This window comes from Triturus cristatus, chromosome 4_1, assembly GCF_964204655.1.
Source record: "Triturus cristatus chromosome 4_1, aTriCri1.1, whole genome shotgun sequence".
Classification (NCBI taxonomy): Eukaryota; Metazoa; Chordata; class Amphibia; order Caudata; family Salamandridae; genus Triturus; species Triturus cristatus.
Genome location: NC_140585.1, coordinates 487,616,688 through 487,633,563, shown reverse-complemented (window position 1 = coordinate 487,633,563; position 16,876 = coordinate 487,616,688).

Sequence of the window (16,876 nt, the reverse complement as noted above, 5' to 3'; positions counted from 1 at the left end):
CTCAGAAATAATGTTGGGTGATGGGTGCACATCTCCTCTGCCCTTCTGCTGAGTTCGCCACATGTGCCTGTTGGTGTTGTGCGGGTGGTTAGCCGTCCCCATCAGACTCACTGTTGGACTTGGCCCTTCTGGCAGGTTCACTCCTAAAACTTTTTGCCTTTTAATGTGACCTGATGTTAGTTGTTTTAGGGCTCTAGGCACTTTAACACTGTGTCCCAGTGTAAAGTGCATGCGCTCTGTGTTACATTTAGTGAGACTGACCTGCCCTCCCATAGGAATGCATGGGGGATCTGAGTGACCGTGTTAAGTCCTGATGTGAGAGGAGTGCAAGGTCGAGTTTGGTATGTGCGAACTTGTGAGATTGAATGCTGCGCGATGATGTGTGCGGCGTTACTGTGTCTAGTGTAGAAGTGCCACTTCTAGAAGCTGGCATGTCTGTGTAATAAATGTGAAGTGACTGTCTGGCTTGTGATTGGCTGGTGTGCCTGGCTCCAGGAGTCAGGATGGGTCTGCCCCGGTGGTGAATGGAGAGATCTGCATGCTGATGGCAGGGAGGAGTGCACCTGGGACCTGAATAGGGCTGGGCCTTTCCTACACAATGCTGGCTACGCCCCCTGTGGTGCGACTGATGTCCCTAGCCTGTCCAGTGAATAGGGAGAGGGGCTGAGCACAACAGAGTGCTCCAAAACCAGTTGCATCTGGTTTTTCCTTAACCCTGCAGCCTGAGACAAAGGAAATGTGTATATAAAAAGGGGCTGTGACCCCATGTAAAAGGTTCTTCTGATCCTAACTGGAGGGGGGCCTGCTGCTGCTGCTGGGCACCAGGAGGACCGCCATTGGGGACAGCCTCCCTGCCTGGAGGGCCCTGTGAGCTGGCCCCTGGGCCCAGCCCTTGCCCCCCCTGCCTCCTGAAATACTTTCCCTGGACTTTGCCTTTATTGGAAAGAAGCGCTCGCTCTTTAATGCTGGGGAGAGCTTTTCACTTTTAACCCTGGACTGTGGACGTTTGCTTTTATTCCCTAAAAAGCGCTTTGCTTTTCATAGCGCTGTGCTTCGTGAGCAGTTTTAAAGAATTCCCCGAGGTGTGGAGGATTCCCCCGTGCTCTGAGGAAAAGCGGGAGCCCACCCCGCATCTGTGCTGCTTTCTGGCAGATTTGTAAAAGCGGGTGCCCACCCCGCATTTTTATCGCCTTTAACAGGTGCCCACCCCGCGTTACTGCCGCTTCTGAAATTTAATGCCTAGCGGGTGCCCACCCCGCGTTATGCCTCATCATTAACTTAATTAATAGCGGGTGCCCAGCCCGCGTTTTCGCCCCATACTGCTTTATTATTTATTTTTTGGGTGCTCACCCCGCTTATGCTGCCAGGACTGAAGAAAGATCACCGCCGCAGCCCAGGGCGCTGCCAGCGGTGACCCGGAAGTAATCAGTGAAGCCCTGGTTGTGGGTGGGGCCTGAAATCGGCCTGGAAGGGATTGCCTCTGCTGCTGAGGCTGAGCGCGGCTCCCCCCAGGAGAAACCATCCGTAAGTGGGTATGTGGACCAGCGGGGCTCCCGTGCTCGTGGAGAGCCCCGCGTATGCCGGCAAGTAGAGCCTGCATATTTCCGTGCCTGCGACCGGTGCAGGAAGGGGAGCTCCCCAACGGGCCTGCACCTAGGGAGGCATCTCCAGAGCTGAAGGAAGCCAGGGCCGACCAAGGTTACGGCCGGTGCCCTCCCACTGCCTCAGCGTCGTCGCCAGAGGAGCCTCAGTGAAGGAGGGGCTTCCCAAAGCAGTGCGGACGCCACCAGAGGGAAACAGAGCTGACAACAAAGTAGCCCGGTGAGTGGGGCCACATTGCGAAGTCCAGTGAGGGGTCAGGGACACAGTGGTGCCCGAGGTTCAATTGCTACTTTCAGCGGCCCTGTGAGAGCGCAGGCAGCTGCAACGTCTGGGGGCATCTTCATTTTTGTAAGAGTCCCAGTGGGGGACTGTAATGGCTGGATTTTCTGTTTAGATGGGATCAGCCCCCAGGGGCCCCTGTGACCCAGCCAAAACGTACTCACCTTCCCTTCTTAGATCGTATTTACAATGGGTAGATATAAAGATGAATATACAGGTCGCACCTAAGAATGGGGAATGACAATATACATATATGGATTTTCTACAATATCTTATTCACATCAGTTGGCCTCGCGGTCGCCCTGACCCAGACCGTTCTACCCTAGGGCAGATCTGACACGCAATCCGGCGTGTCTACACACGGGCCTGCAGAACCCAATGCTCCCTTTTCCATATCGTTCGCGATCCTGCGAAACTTACACGGCGGTATCCCTCCCGCCGCTCTCATTTACACACGGGCTGCAATCCGGCAGCCCTACACGCTGGTAATCCTCCCCAGCGCTCTCATTAACGCCGCATATCAACGACGACCACATTCCTATGAAACATTATTAGGATGATATCTTAGCAATCTACTTAGGATAAAACTAAAATAATAACTTTGGATATGGATTCAGATTATATAGTGTACTCCGTGCTTACGACATCAAAGGTCCACTCACTCCCTCTTTATTTGATAACTATTCGTCTGATCGGGATTTCTCATCCGTTCGTCTAAACAGTGCTCAACTAGGAGCATCATTTACCAAGATTGGACACAAGAACCAGGTACACGATAATTCTATATGAATTAGGGCATTTATTAACCATAAACATAAATCACATTACTATGCAGCATTACATTTGCACAAGAAATAAAAGAGAAAGATTAGGGTGCACGCACTATAAGAATCGGTCGGACTTCACCTGGTTAATGGGAAATCGGGACTCGGCAGTCATCTAGGCTCCTGTCTCGTCTCTGGGTCCTGGCTCGCCTTGCAGTCACCCTCAGCCGTCACAAGTACACGTCTGCACTGATAGGCTCAAACTCGTCTGCTCTCCCTCAGGACCTCGGAACCTTGCTGTTAATTAGCTACCGTCTCTCTCTCTCTCTGGGTTAGTGCGCTCCGCGCCACTTCTCGTTCAGTCTATCTTCAGAGAGTTTCGGTCTTAAATCTTTCTCCGACTTCAAAGATGGCGACTTGTCCACCATGAAAATGAATAATGGCAGAGATGCTAACGGCTAGATGCCGCCTACGGACTGACTGACTGAAAGACTAACACCTTTGCTAATATCAAAAGCCCGTTCCTTCATGGAAATTCACGGCCAGTAACCTGCCGCCCACCAAATTCTTGTACCTCCCCGTACCAAGGACACTTTCCCAGCTGGCCAGCCTGAAGTTGTGTCTTCGGAGTGGAGAAAAATACATTCCTTCGATAAGGGTCAGCCTGAACCGGTTCTCTCCAAGCGAACAACAGCTTAAAACTAAAACATCACTTTTAACCTAGAAAGCCTTCTCGAGCTACCAGGCAGAAAGCAAAATGGAGTCTGTCTCGCTTAAGGCCTACGGAGCCCATAATATGCATAGCTCCATGAGAAACAGATCGGCATGTTAGCAAATGAGTAAATCATGACTAATACTTATATATCTAACCCCTCACTTAAATTCATAAGCCTTACTCTAAGAGAAATGGCACGAAAATGCCCTTATATCTGTAAGACAAGGTCCCTGTTTATCGGCCTAATCCCTATGCTATGGGGGTGATAGGCTGGAGTCACTCTCCATCATTCTCCTTCTCCAGAGAGCTGGCAAAAAGACAGCCATAACATTACACCCCTTGACTCCAGTCTATTAACCAATAACTAAATGGAGCTAACGTCAGTAGATGAATAATATGAAACAAAACTAACTGATCTACGACTCTTCGTAAGTTTAAAAAAATTGTAGCAGGGAAGGGACACACTGGATAAAGCAGCAAATCGCTATAAGGATGCAGACAATAATAATAACCCCTCCCAAAATTCGTCGTAAAAAATGCATGTCAGGGAGCCAGTTAAAAAGCCAGTCAAAGAAACCCTGATCTATGTGTTCTCTAATTTCTGCAGTCAAGTCGTGGAGTTTATTAATATGGGACTGGATATCTTTAGAATGGTCAGACAAATTAAAACAGCATAGACCTTCAAATTCAGAGCATTCATGCCCGTATTTTAACAGCAAATAATCGATGGCCGCACGATTTTGCAAAATAGCTCTACGTTCACCTTGGGAATCTAACAATAAATCTGACAAAACAGTAGAAGTTTGGTTGATCGACTTGACCATCCAGCAGGCCATCTTGCCTATTGTTTTAGCATTATAAACGGCTAATGCAGGAACACCAATAATAGAAAAAGACAAACCAAGATATTCTGATCTGGAAAAAAGATGAACAGAGGAATCACAGTCGTCATGTAAGGACATTGAGTCACGAACAATACGGGAATGTGAAGGAGGATGTGAAGAAAACATTAGCAAACTTAATCTAGTGATGGCACACGGGCCACCAGAAATATTCGCAGGAATATAGGGCCAAGATGAATTCCCGCATGAAAAGAGCCATCCAGCTGGTAACAACATTGAACGATAATGGCTAGTGGCTACAACTAAACTGTTGCAAGTCATATTGTTCTTCACTGAAAAACATGAATTAGGAAGTCTTTTTGTACAAAGCAAACGTTGATGAAATGAAAAAGTAGTAGCGGCTTGGAGTTTCAACCGCAGACATTCAGAGATGGCCTTAGGATTGCAGGTCATCATAAAGCAAAGGTCACCAGGGGTAATATTAAAAGTAGTAATTCTGGAATTAATAAGGACATCCTGGTCTGGAAGAAGAGTACATGAGGGACAAAATTCATGGGCCAAGAAGTCGCCCAAAATGACATTAGGTCGGGCATAGGACACATTAAATACATGATGAAGGGTTTCAGTAGATGCAGGGACAGCAACCAAACAGGTCGATAAGATGTCAGTAACCGATTTCATGGGGGTAAGGCAAAAATGCGGAGAGTTCGTCACTCGCTTCGCGAGTGTGATCCAAAAATTGGAGGACTTCTGCCACGCGGATCGCGTGGCTCTTGTTATCCCATCACTCGGCGTCGGTAGATGCTCTCCTCTCCCGGCGTAGCAAGCCAAAAGGAGTCCAACGACGACACATCCTGCAGCAGCAGTCCAAAGAATGATCTAAAAGAATACAAACACAGGCCTTAATCATTCTCGTAAATAACATTTGTCAGCTGGGACAGCTTCCCAGCCATCTTTCCCTGGCTTCATCACCAGAACGGTGTTGTCATGACCGGTCGCAATAATATCAGCCTGTTCAGGAGGATTTTTAGGCGATTGCACCCATATTTTAGCTCCAGGAAGATCAGACGATCCGAAGCCTTTTTGTCCACGCACAGTTAGCAACGTTGGGGCAGAGCCTTTTTTGATCTCACCACTGAAGACAGGCATAATCAATAGTTGAGCAACACGGTCAGACTTTTTGATAAACAAATCCATCTCACTGCTATTAAGCAAGAGAACCTTAATCTCTCCCTGATAATCACTGTCGATCACACCACCAAGGACTTGAACACCTTTCAGGGCCAGGCCAGATCTAGGGGCAATTAATCCAAAACTACCGGCAGGTATAGAGACACCTATGCCAGTTTCAACAATTATTCGATCTTTTCCTGGGAAGTGTACATCATTTAAAGCATGCAGGTCGAGGCCTGCGGAACCTGAGGTTGCTCTACATGGAGCCAAAGCACCGGGGGTAATTTCCCAATATGTGACAGTGGTAGCAACAGAATTAGGTTTCGCATCAACATGTGGAGGAAACAAACGCATCAAAGGAGATTCAGCATGCAACAAAGGACGGTTATTCAGAATTAATAAAGCTTGAAGTAGGACATCTCTCCACTGGCTGTAACGGTCATCAGTCAACTTGCGCAACTGTTCTTTCAACAAGCCATTCATTCTCTCAATCAGTCCTGAAGCTTGTGGATAGTATGGAATGTGAAATACCCAGTCGATATTGTTTTCCATACAGAATTCCTGCACCAATCTTCCACGAAAGTGGGATGCATTGTCTGATTGAATTTGGAATGGGACACCATAATATAGAATAATCAGCTCCAGGGTTTTAATCGTATTCACTTGGGTAGCATTCTTGCAAGGAAAAGCGACCAAAAGGCCACTATAAGTATCAACTACTGTACAAATGTATTGACAATTTCTGCTCATGGGGAGCGGACCAATATAATCAATCTGCCAAATTTGGGCGGGCAATTTACCTCGATATAAGTGACCTCGAACAATTTGAGGCACCTCCTTCTTTCTAGAGTGTTGGCAAATGGGACAATGTAGAATGGCATCTTTAATTAAAGAAAAGGGAATATGAATTCCTCTATCAACAGCCCACCTGTTAGTGGCTTTCTCTCCAAAATGTCCTGCCTTCTGATGGGCCCATTTCGCCAATCCCGCCAAATCAGAATCTTGCATGTCAACCACTGCCTCAGAAATTTTAGACTGTCCATCTGCAATGTTATGGAAAAATTTGTCAAGGGAATCGATTGGAGTATGAGCATCCACGTGAAAGATTGTTACAGTACTGTGCGGAAGCAGTTCCCAAATTTCTTGCCACAATTCTTTACCCCATAATTCCTTGGAGTGCAATTCCCAATTGTGCGAGTGCCATGTAGGCAACCACACCGCTAGTCCATTTGCAGTGGACCAAGAATCAGTGAAAATATGACATGTACCTGGTAACTCCTGTTTCAAAACTTGGTAAACCGCATAGAGTTCAGCATATTGACTACTCTTACCGTCTCCAGTTGTGCTCAATAATTTCTGTGTAATCGGATTGTAGGACACTGCTTTCCAATGTCTCTTGTCACCAATGAATTTCGCAGAACCATCCGTAAACCACACATGTTTTCTATCCTCCACGGACAGATCATCAAATGATTTACCCCACTTCACGGGAGACTCCTGCACTACGGGAACCGAACACTCACTTTCAGCCTCATTGGAGGGCGCCTGCGCCACTCGCTCATGTAAAACCGCCACACCTTTCGGACCCACACGTGCCCTGTCCTGAATGTACCATTTCCATTTAATCACACTAGCCTCCTGAGCATGTCCAATTCGATGGGACTTCGGTGAACTCAAAACCCATTGCATGATGGGAATTTCAGGCCTCAAAATCACAGCATGGCCTAAAGTCAATTGCTCGGTATCCACCAGAGCCCAGTAACAAGCAAGCAACTGTTTTTCAAAAGGTGAGTAACGCTCACCAGCCTCTGGCAATTTTTTGGTCCAAAAACCTAATGGCACTTTTTGTCTGCCCTGCTTTTGCCATAAACTCCAATTGGCATACAGACCTTCCACGGACACATTCAAATCAACATCACCGTCACTCACAGGCCACAAATCCAAAGCATACTGAATAGCTTCTTTAGCCAAATTAAAAGCAGTCTGTTGAGGTTCACCCCACTCAAACGCATTCTTTTTACGAGTGACTCGGTACAGTGGAGCCAAGATTTGACTCAAATGGGGAATATGTTGGCGCCAGAATCCAAACAACCCAATGAAGGACTGCGCCTCTTTCCTATTTCTGGGAACAGCAAAATCAAGGATTTTACGTTTAACTTGTGGGATCACCTCTCTGTGACCCTCATGCCAATTGATTCCTAAAAATTTTACAGCTTGAGATGGAGTTTGTAATTTGTCAGGATTTATTTCCCAACCCTTTGCTCGCAAACAGTCAATAATCTGATCCAAATGAGACTGTACCTGGTCTTGCGTATCACCTTGAATCAAAATGTCGTCAATATAATGACAAATTTGAACTTGTGTATTCGTGGGCACTTCAGACAAATGTTCCGCCACCAGCCGGTGACAGATCGTAGGACTATGTACATAGCCTTGAGGAAGACTCCGGAACGTCATTTGACGTCCATTCCATGTAAAACTGAATTGTTCCTGGCATTCGGGGGCAATTGGAATCGAAAAGAATGCATTAGCAATATCGATAGAAGCATACCATGTACCTGGATGCTTTTGAATTCTCTCAATCAATGTAACAATGTCAGGCACTGCCACAGTCAATTTAGGAGTATGTTTGTTCAATTCTCGATAATCAACAGTCATGCGCCAAGAGTTGTCACTTTTGCGCACGGGCCAAACAGGATTATTCCAAGCAGATGTGACCGGAGTAATGACTCCTGCGTCAACCAAATCCTGAATCGTAGCTGTAATTTCTTCATGACCACCTGGGATGCGATATTGTTTTTGAGAAATCACTTTCGTCGCTAAAGGGATCTTAATAGGTGGCATGCGTAAACGGCCAACCCGTACGGGTCTGGTCGAAATGTACTGTCTAGTACCAAACTGATAGTAACCATCATCCAAATGCAAAGTCATACCTTTCAAAATGTCAATTCCAATAATATATTCCAAAAGTGGCACAACCAACACAGAGTATTCTCTACGAGGAATCCTACCAATTGTAATCTCAAGTGCAGTTTGAACTGCGGGTGTTTCTTTGCCACCCAGGCCGGTAATTGTGAAAGACTGTCCATGAAATTTCCTTGACTTACCATGAATTAAAGTGGCCTCCGCCCCAGTATCAACTAACGCTCGGGCCCTTTGGATATTACGATGTTTCCAAAAAATCTCAATATCTACATATGGTCTGTAATCTCTGTGGGCCCACCTGCGTACCGGAGCTTGACCTATTTCCTAGTCATTTTTCCTGCGTTCCGTCAACCAAGACAGATCAGGGTAGATGTTTTCAGTTTTCTTCGGTATCAGGATTTGTTGTTCATATCCGTCTCCAGTACGAAACGGATTAGTATCATGTTCAAAAAGTTGTAAATTACGGTCAGAGAGTCTATTACGATCCTCCCTCCTTCGTATATCAGGGGAATAACGCCTTGCATCTCTATGTCTGCTAGAACCACGATCATCCCTTCCCCTTCCACGATCATCCTCTCTCCCCCTCCCATCACTACGACGGGGGGAACCACCACGTTCTTGGCGCCGGTCATCACGGCGATCAGAATCCACACGTCGTCTCTCATCACCACTGTCATCCGAACCACGATCATAATCATTCTTTCGCACACGACGGGCACCTTCCTTCCGATCCAAACCACGCTTACGAAACATATCCCATAGGATATTATTAGGTTCACCATCGATCTCTTCCCTTTTGACACCATCAGCAATGAGAGCAAGAAACATGTCACGTCTAGAGAACTTATAGTCCCCTCCAGTACGACCCTCAGGTCGGGATTGTCTTTCAGGTTTAAACCATTCACCCAGCTCACCAAGCTGACGAACAGACTCAAGCACAGCAGACAAAGGATTGCCAGTTTGATTAATCAACAATGTCATCATGACCTGCTTGTAAGCAACAGGAGAAGTACGTATAATGCGGTTACGCACGGAAGATGTTAACAAACCATCCAATAACCTGTCAGCAGTACTAAGGAAGATACAAGTTTTCATGACTTCTTCCTTTAAACGTTGCGACGCATCGCGCAGAGTGTACCACGGCTTGTCGTCAGAGGGCCAATCAGACTCTGTTGGATATTTATGATTACAGCCATCAGACGCAAGCTGGAGCAAAGAAGTTTGGACATTACCATTAAAATTCCGAAAATGGTCCTGAATAGTAGAATCAGAACTCAAAGAGCAAAATCGTAAGCAATCAACAGCATCGAGCAGAATACCGGAAGCGCCAAGCTCATAAAGACGCACCATCCAGGTAAGCAAGGCCTCACCAGGCCGTTGTTTAAATCGTTGCAGGATGTCACTAATCTCCTGCTGAGTAAAATCTTCAATACAGTCAAGAGGGATACCACCCGGATTACCAGGGGCTTGTTGTAATTTCCGTCGAAAGATCGGATGAGCAGAAACTGCGGGAAGAGCTTCCGAGGAAGCCCGCATCTTAGATTTAACAGAACAATCAGGGCAAGCTACGTCATCCGCACGGGAAGAACGAGCACGGTCAGAATCGGGAGTCAAATCAATGCATGAAGCAGATTTACAATCACGTCCGGAGCGAGAAGACTCGCGCTTGTCACCCTCCTCTGCCGAGGAGTCAGAAGTATGAGAATCCCAGATATTACCGTCCCACTCATCGGGGTTCCAATCCATTCCAGCTTTCGCTACAAGCATACGCACTTTGCGGGACGACACGCGCCCACGACGATGTTTGTATTTATATCGTGCAATACGGACCGCAGCTCTTTCGGCAATGGTCTGATATGTGTCAAGTTTGTCGGCAAGCAGTTTATTTTGACAACGTAAAAGAGTATGCGCATTTTGCAACTCAACACACCGTCCTTCCGTATCTTTAAATTGTTTCTGTAGTTGAACAAACTTCTCATGCAAAATTCTGTATGCATTAAGAATAATCCATCCTCTGCGTCCTAAAATAGGAAGCTCATCGCCTTTCACTATTGGCGCTTTCTGTAGGCATGAAATCACATCGGCAGGCTCCGCCTGCTCCAAGCATGAAGACCAATTTTCACTCAAACCAGTAGAATCAGCCCACTCACGGGCTAAAGCCTCATAAGGCGTAGACTCCCAGCCGGGAATCTGAATCGGTAATTTGAAAACCGACGGAGATTTTTTCGGAAACATATTAACACGCAAAAAATTATATACACAATTATAAACAAAATTTTATACGTACAAGCCGAGCGCAAACCAACGAGATCAAAACAAAACAATGCACACAGGCTTCGTAAACAGTTCGTGACGCCAGATGTAATGGCTGGATTTTCTGTTTAGATGGGATCAGCCCCCAGGGGCCCCTGTGACCCAGCCAAAACGTACTCACCTTCCCTTCTTAGATCGTATTTACAATGGGTAGATATAAAGATGAATATACAGGTCGCACCTAAGAATGGGGAATGACAATATACATATATGGATTTTCTACAATATCTTATTCACATCAGTTGGCCTCGCGGTCGCCCTGACCCAGACCGTTCTACCCTAGGGCAGATCTGACACGCAATCCGGCGTGTCTACACACGGGCCTGCAGAACCCAATGCTCCCTTTTCCAAATCGTTCGCGATCCTGCGAAACTTACACGGCGGTATCCCTCCCGCCGCTCTCATTTACACACGGGCTGCAATCCGGCAGCCCTACACGCTGGTAATCCTCCCCAGCGCTCTCATTAACGCCGCATATCAACGACGACCACATTCCTATGAAACATTATTAGGATGATATCTTAGCAATCTACTTAGGATAAAACTAAAATAATAACTTTGGATATGGATTCAGATTATATAGTGTACTCCGTGCTTACGACATCAAAGGTCCACTCACTCCCTCTTTATTTGATAACTATTCGTCTGATCGGGATTTCTCATCCGTTCGTCTAAACAGTGCTCAACTAGGAGCATCATTTACCAAGATTGGACACAAGAACCAGGTACACGATAATTCTATATGAATTAGGGCATTTATTAACCATAAACATAAATCACATTACTATGCAGCATTACATTTGCACAAGAAATAAAAGAGAAAGATTAGGGTGCACGCACTATAAGAATCGGTCGGACTTCACCTGGTTAATGGGAAATCGGGACTCGGCAGTCATCTAGGCTCCTGTCTCGTCTCTGGGTCCTGGCTCGCCTTGCAGTCACCCTCAGCCGTCACAAGTACACGTCTGCACTGATAGGCTCAAACTCGTCTGCTCTCCCTCAGGACCTCGGAACCTTGCTGTTAATTAGCTACCGTCTCTCTCTCTCTCTGGGTTAGTGCGCTCCGCGCCACTTCTCGTTCAGTCTATCTTCAGAGAGTTTCGGTCTTAAATCTTTCTCCGACTTCAAAGATGGCGACTTGTCCACCATGAAAATGAATAATGGCAGAGATGCTAACGGCTAGATGCCGCCTACGGACTGACTGACTGAAAGACTAACACCTTTGCTAATATCAAAAGCCCGTTCCTTCATGGAAATTCACGGCCAGTAACCTGCCGCCCACCAAATTCTTGTACCTCCCCGTACCAAGGACACTTTCCCAGCTGGCCAGCCTGAAGTTGTGTCTTCGGAGTGGAGAAAAATACATTCCTTCGATAAGGGTCAGCCTGAACCGGTTCTCTCCAAGCGAACAACAGCTTAAAACTAAAACATCACTTTTAACCTAGAAAGCCTTCTCGAGCTACCAGGCAGAAAGCAAAATGGAGTCTGTCTCGCTTAAGGCCTACGGAGCCCATAATATGCATAGCTCCATGAGAAACAGATCGGCATGTTAGCAAATGAGTAAATCATGACTAATACTTATATATCTAACCCCTCACTTAAATTCATAAGCCTTACTCTAAGAGAAATGGCACGAAAATGCCCTTATATCTGTAAGACAAGGTCCCTGTTTATCGGCCTAATCCCTATGCTATGGGGGTGATAGGCTGGAGTCACTCTCCATCATTCTCCTTCTCCAGAGAGCTGGCAAAAAGACAGCCATAACAGGGACAAAGGTGTCAGTGGCCATCTTCGTGATTTCACAGCTGCCCAGCAAGTAGTGGGCAGCTGCCACGTTTAGGCCTGATCATTTACGCCCTTTCTCTTTGCTGCATGCGCAGCCAGCTCCGACATTCTGGACATTGGGCATTTCAGCCCCCTGTGAGAGGCCAGTTGGCCTGGGGTCCATCTTATGGTGTGTGCCCCCAGATGGGGTACACTGTGTTCATTCCCAAATAGATTAACTGAATAATGCGTTTATGCCTATGATTTAGTGCTTATGAAGTTGGCGTACCGTGCTTTTATGCCTAATGTGATTTTGATTGCATAGCGTGGTTTACTTTGCAGGATCTAATGCTAAGGTCATTCTTTTACCAGTAGTTACTGGTTGTGCTCTACATTTATTATTTGTGCTACATTTACCATTGGTGAATTGTGATAGTTCTGACAGTGGCCCCATTGGCCCTGTCAGGTGTATATAATCCCCTGTAGATATTGCCCAGTGCCAGTTGGCACAGTGTATATTATGTGATTACGATTAGGGGTGGGTGGAATTTGCGAAATGAACTTTCGCAAATTATCGCGAAAATGCTAAAAATCTCCGCAAACACGCCGGAAATATCGCGAAGACGCGGAAGTTTTTTTCCTGCCTGTTCGCGGTATTTTTTGCGTGATGCGGGTCGCCAACTTACCAATGCGGTTGCTCAAGGGCGCGGCCATCTTGTTTTCACTTGTCCCGCCCTCTCGCGATGCTTACTTCCTGTTCCGGGTCGCGCAATGCATGTTCGCGCCCGTTCACGGTCGAAATTGCCTGTTCGCGACCGCTTTTACTTGATCGCGTTGCTTTTTGCTTGCTCGGGGAGAAAATATCGCGCGAACTTGCGCACGTGGTCGCAATGGGCGCGGCCATCTTGTTTTTCACTCTATTGCATGGTTCTGGGGCCTGATTTTCAATCCTCCCAAAATCCTTTCAATCCTTTGTTTATAGCCACTTTTTTTGGATCTTTATTACTTATTATTTGTCTAACTATTTTCCTGCTTCTATATTTTTTGTTTTTTAGCTACCTTTTCTCTTTCTATTGCCTGCTATTTATTTCCTTTACTCCTTTATTTATTTTACCTTTTCTTTCCCGCCCCGTCCCCAGAACCATGTCCAAGGGTAGGGCTGTTCGCCGGCGCAGCCAGAGCCGTGACCGCCTTCCTTGCGGAAGGCGGCGCCCACAAGGGGTGCAGGCACGGGCCTTATTTTGGGAGGAGGAGTTGGCTGCACTAATTTTCTTTGTGCAGCGCCACCTCCCCTCAACCTTGGCAGCAGGTGGCAGGCCTGGGTCCGGGTACGGCCTCCGGGAGCGTCGGCAGCGGTGGGGGAAGGTGCGCCTGGCAGTGTCGCGCATCTTTGGGGTCCGGCGCACCCAGGCACAGCTGACGCACCGGTGGTCCGACATCCTGGACCGTGAGCAGGACCTGCTGGACCTGCTAGGAGTGGAGGTCCCGAGGCTTGGTGAGTACATATTTAATTACTACAACTTTGTGTCTGTTCTTCTGCTCTGTGTTATATATTGCGAATATTTTTTTTCCTTCCAACCAGCTAGAATGTTGCTGCTTACAGATCAATACATTCCAGGTTAATAACGTTTAAAAGTCTTCTGTGATTATGGTGCTCTTCTGCGCTACTACTAATCTTACTTGTTTGCAGCTTTGCGTTTGCGCTTGCTTAGCGTGATTCTTTACGAGTTTATTTTAGAGAAATTAAGTTACGTAATGCTACAGTGACTCTAGTCCACTCCTTACTTTGTCCCGTCACTAATAGATAGGGGCAGATTGATGTTTAGGTACACTACTTTGTATGAGCTTCTAATTTGTTAGTGGTATGCGTGATGCCCCCTCACTCAGTTACGTGACGTGCTGCTAGTACGGCAGTCTTTAGAACCTTTTCTAGTTTGTTCAATGAGTGGTGGTAGGCTTAGCAGTTACTTAGCAGTAGCAGATCAGCATCAATCAAACCAAAATTTGGTGTATACAAAAAATGTAGTCATGTTCATGTGTCCTCCATGATTTGACCATACGCATTGTTGAGGAATACAGTGGAAATGCATACTTAATGTACAATTGGCATGCCTGGAATAGGTGGGCTAGGTTGGGTGGTACGTTGTACTTAGGCTTAGTTGTAACTTAGTTTTCTGGAATCAGAATGGAAGACTGGATTACTGTTGATAAATAGTAACTTAAGTAGTCGAACTGCGAATCCCCCGATATTACATGTTGACCAGATGAGATCGGTCAATGTAGTTATTGCAATTGTTGTTTACATAAGTGTTTTTTGACCGTTGTTGAAAAATATTGTATTTGTTTGACACCATCCATCAATGTTTGTCTCTTTCTTATATCTTTCCTGTTCATCAGCACCCAGGGGCAGACCGACAGGGACTGGGCAGTCGGCGGGACAGGAACAACACCACCAGGAGGACACCGCTGAGGGCTCTTCTGCTGGCCCCAGTAAGTCTTCTTGTTTTTAATAATATTTCTTATTCCATAACTTTTACTGCCCCATATTTTTCCTGAACTATTGTTGGTTTCCAAATGCTATTTTTTTACCACCAATTATCCTTCGATCTGTACGGTTTCAAAAATCTTATCCCTGCCTCCGCTATGATTGCTCTGAGTACTACTACTACTACATACTATCAGTCTGTCTGTACTGTAGTAGCTAGTCTTGCCCAGTTGGCCAGTGCCACTCTTTGTGAAAGGTTGTAATATAAAACTCATATTCACCAGTAGCTCGAGCCATTGAGTCCAATCCGTTGGGTCGTCGTCTTGTACTACTTTTACTCTTATTGATCTTGAGGCTTTGAAAATTCACAGCAACAACAGCCCTACCAAATTTATTACTATTTTGATATGATACCCTATAGGACATACTACTGTTGTAGGGATCTTGCACATACATTTGCACCAGAAAATAGGATGTTGGTGATGGTAGGTTGGACCTTCCTTGCACACCTCAATCAGAAATTCCGCACCCACCACAATTCCACTGCTTGACTATAGTACTGTCTTGTCATAACTATTAGGTCTCGGAACCCTCCCCCCAAGATACCCAACAAGTAGACAACCCAGAACATAACACACCCAACCTCTCAGTCGTGGAAGCAATTCACATGCACACCCTTACTTTAATTTGCTCACTCGTGTAAGTTAGTCCACACCAAAATACCACCAAGTCTATGTAAGTTAAAAATGTTTATTTCAATTTGAGAAGGTCTGTACACTGTTTTCTTAGCAGCACCAACCGGAAAATAAATAACATTAAAACAATATACATTGTTGTTACACTTATACAGTTGGGAATTAAATCATGATAACTGAACAGTGGTGGAAGGCAGCACCACCATCCCATAGCAATTTAGTTTATATAAATTTATAAAAGAATATGTGAGTGAAGGGACCCCTCACCTTAGAAGAACCTAGTACTGGTAGTTGTTGCATCATTCAGAAGCTCTGGTTCGTAGAAGGGAATCTTGCGTCTGTAATGCGAAAAAAGAAATGGTGTGCGTTAGTATATTGCAACTGGCAAGCATTTCTCAGCCGTGCCAAAAAGTGTAGCATCTATGGATAAGCAATATGGACTAACAGTAACAGTAGTACACCAGTACTTCCTAAAAAAGTGGCTTGTTAATGTTTGTGGACCGCTTGTACGCAGCGCGTAGACTAGACAGTAGCAGTGTGAGGCAGGTCATGTGGGCTCAAAGGTGTCTTAAGAAGCTGCAAGGTAAAGGTAACGTCACATGTGCAAAAATAAAAGCCACAAAGGTAAAATGGTAGCATGGCTAGGGCTAATTAAGCAAAGGCTACAATGATCATATATAACTATTAGTGTCTACTCTACTACTACCTGATTTGTACTAGTGATGTATATTAGTATTAACTCATTTTTCAACCTTGCAACTGATCAATAGGGGGGAGGTGTCTATGACGCCTAATAAATGTGTAATGTTTTCTAGGCGCACTACCGACCACCAGTGCCGGGGCCAGTGAACAAGGCAATGCGGAGGGAGAGGATGCGGCAGTTGCTGCCGATACCGACGATGGAGCGGTAGGGGGAGTGGCAGCACCAGTGGCAGGCGGTGGTAAGTTAGATTCATAATCCTTCACTATTGTTGAACTTGACAGCACACTCACTGCAAGGGTGTACTGTATGTATATGTATACTGTACAGTTGTGACTTAGGGCCCCATTAGGATGGTGGGCGTATTGCCCCCGCCGGGCCGGCTGGAATTCACTGCCGACACCGCAGGGGCAAACCTCCCGCCATCCCTGTAGAAAATATTCTGACCCCCCACATGTCGACCAGGCGGAAAAGGGTTCAATATGGCAGTGGTGTCTCTCTGACCACACCGCCAGCCATATAATCTGCATTTTGGAATGCCTTTGCGTGGCGGCATTGCCGTCTGCCACGGAAAGGCATGCAGACATTGCAGAATATGCTTGGGGGCCCCCATGGAGGG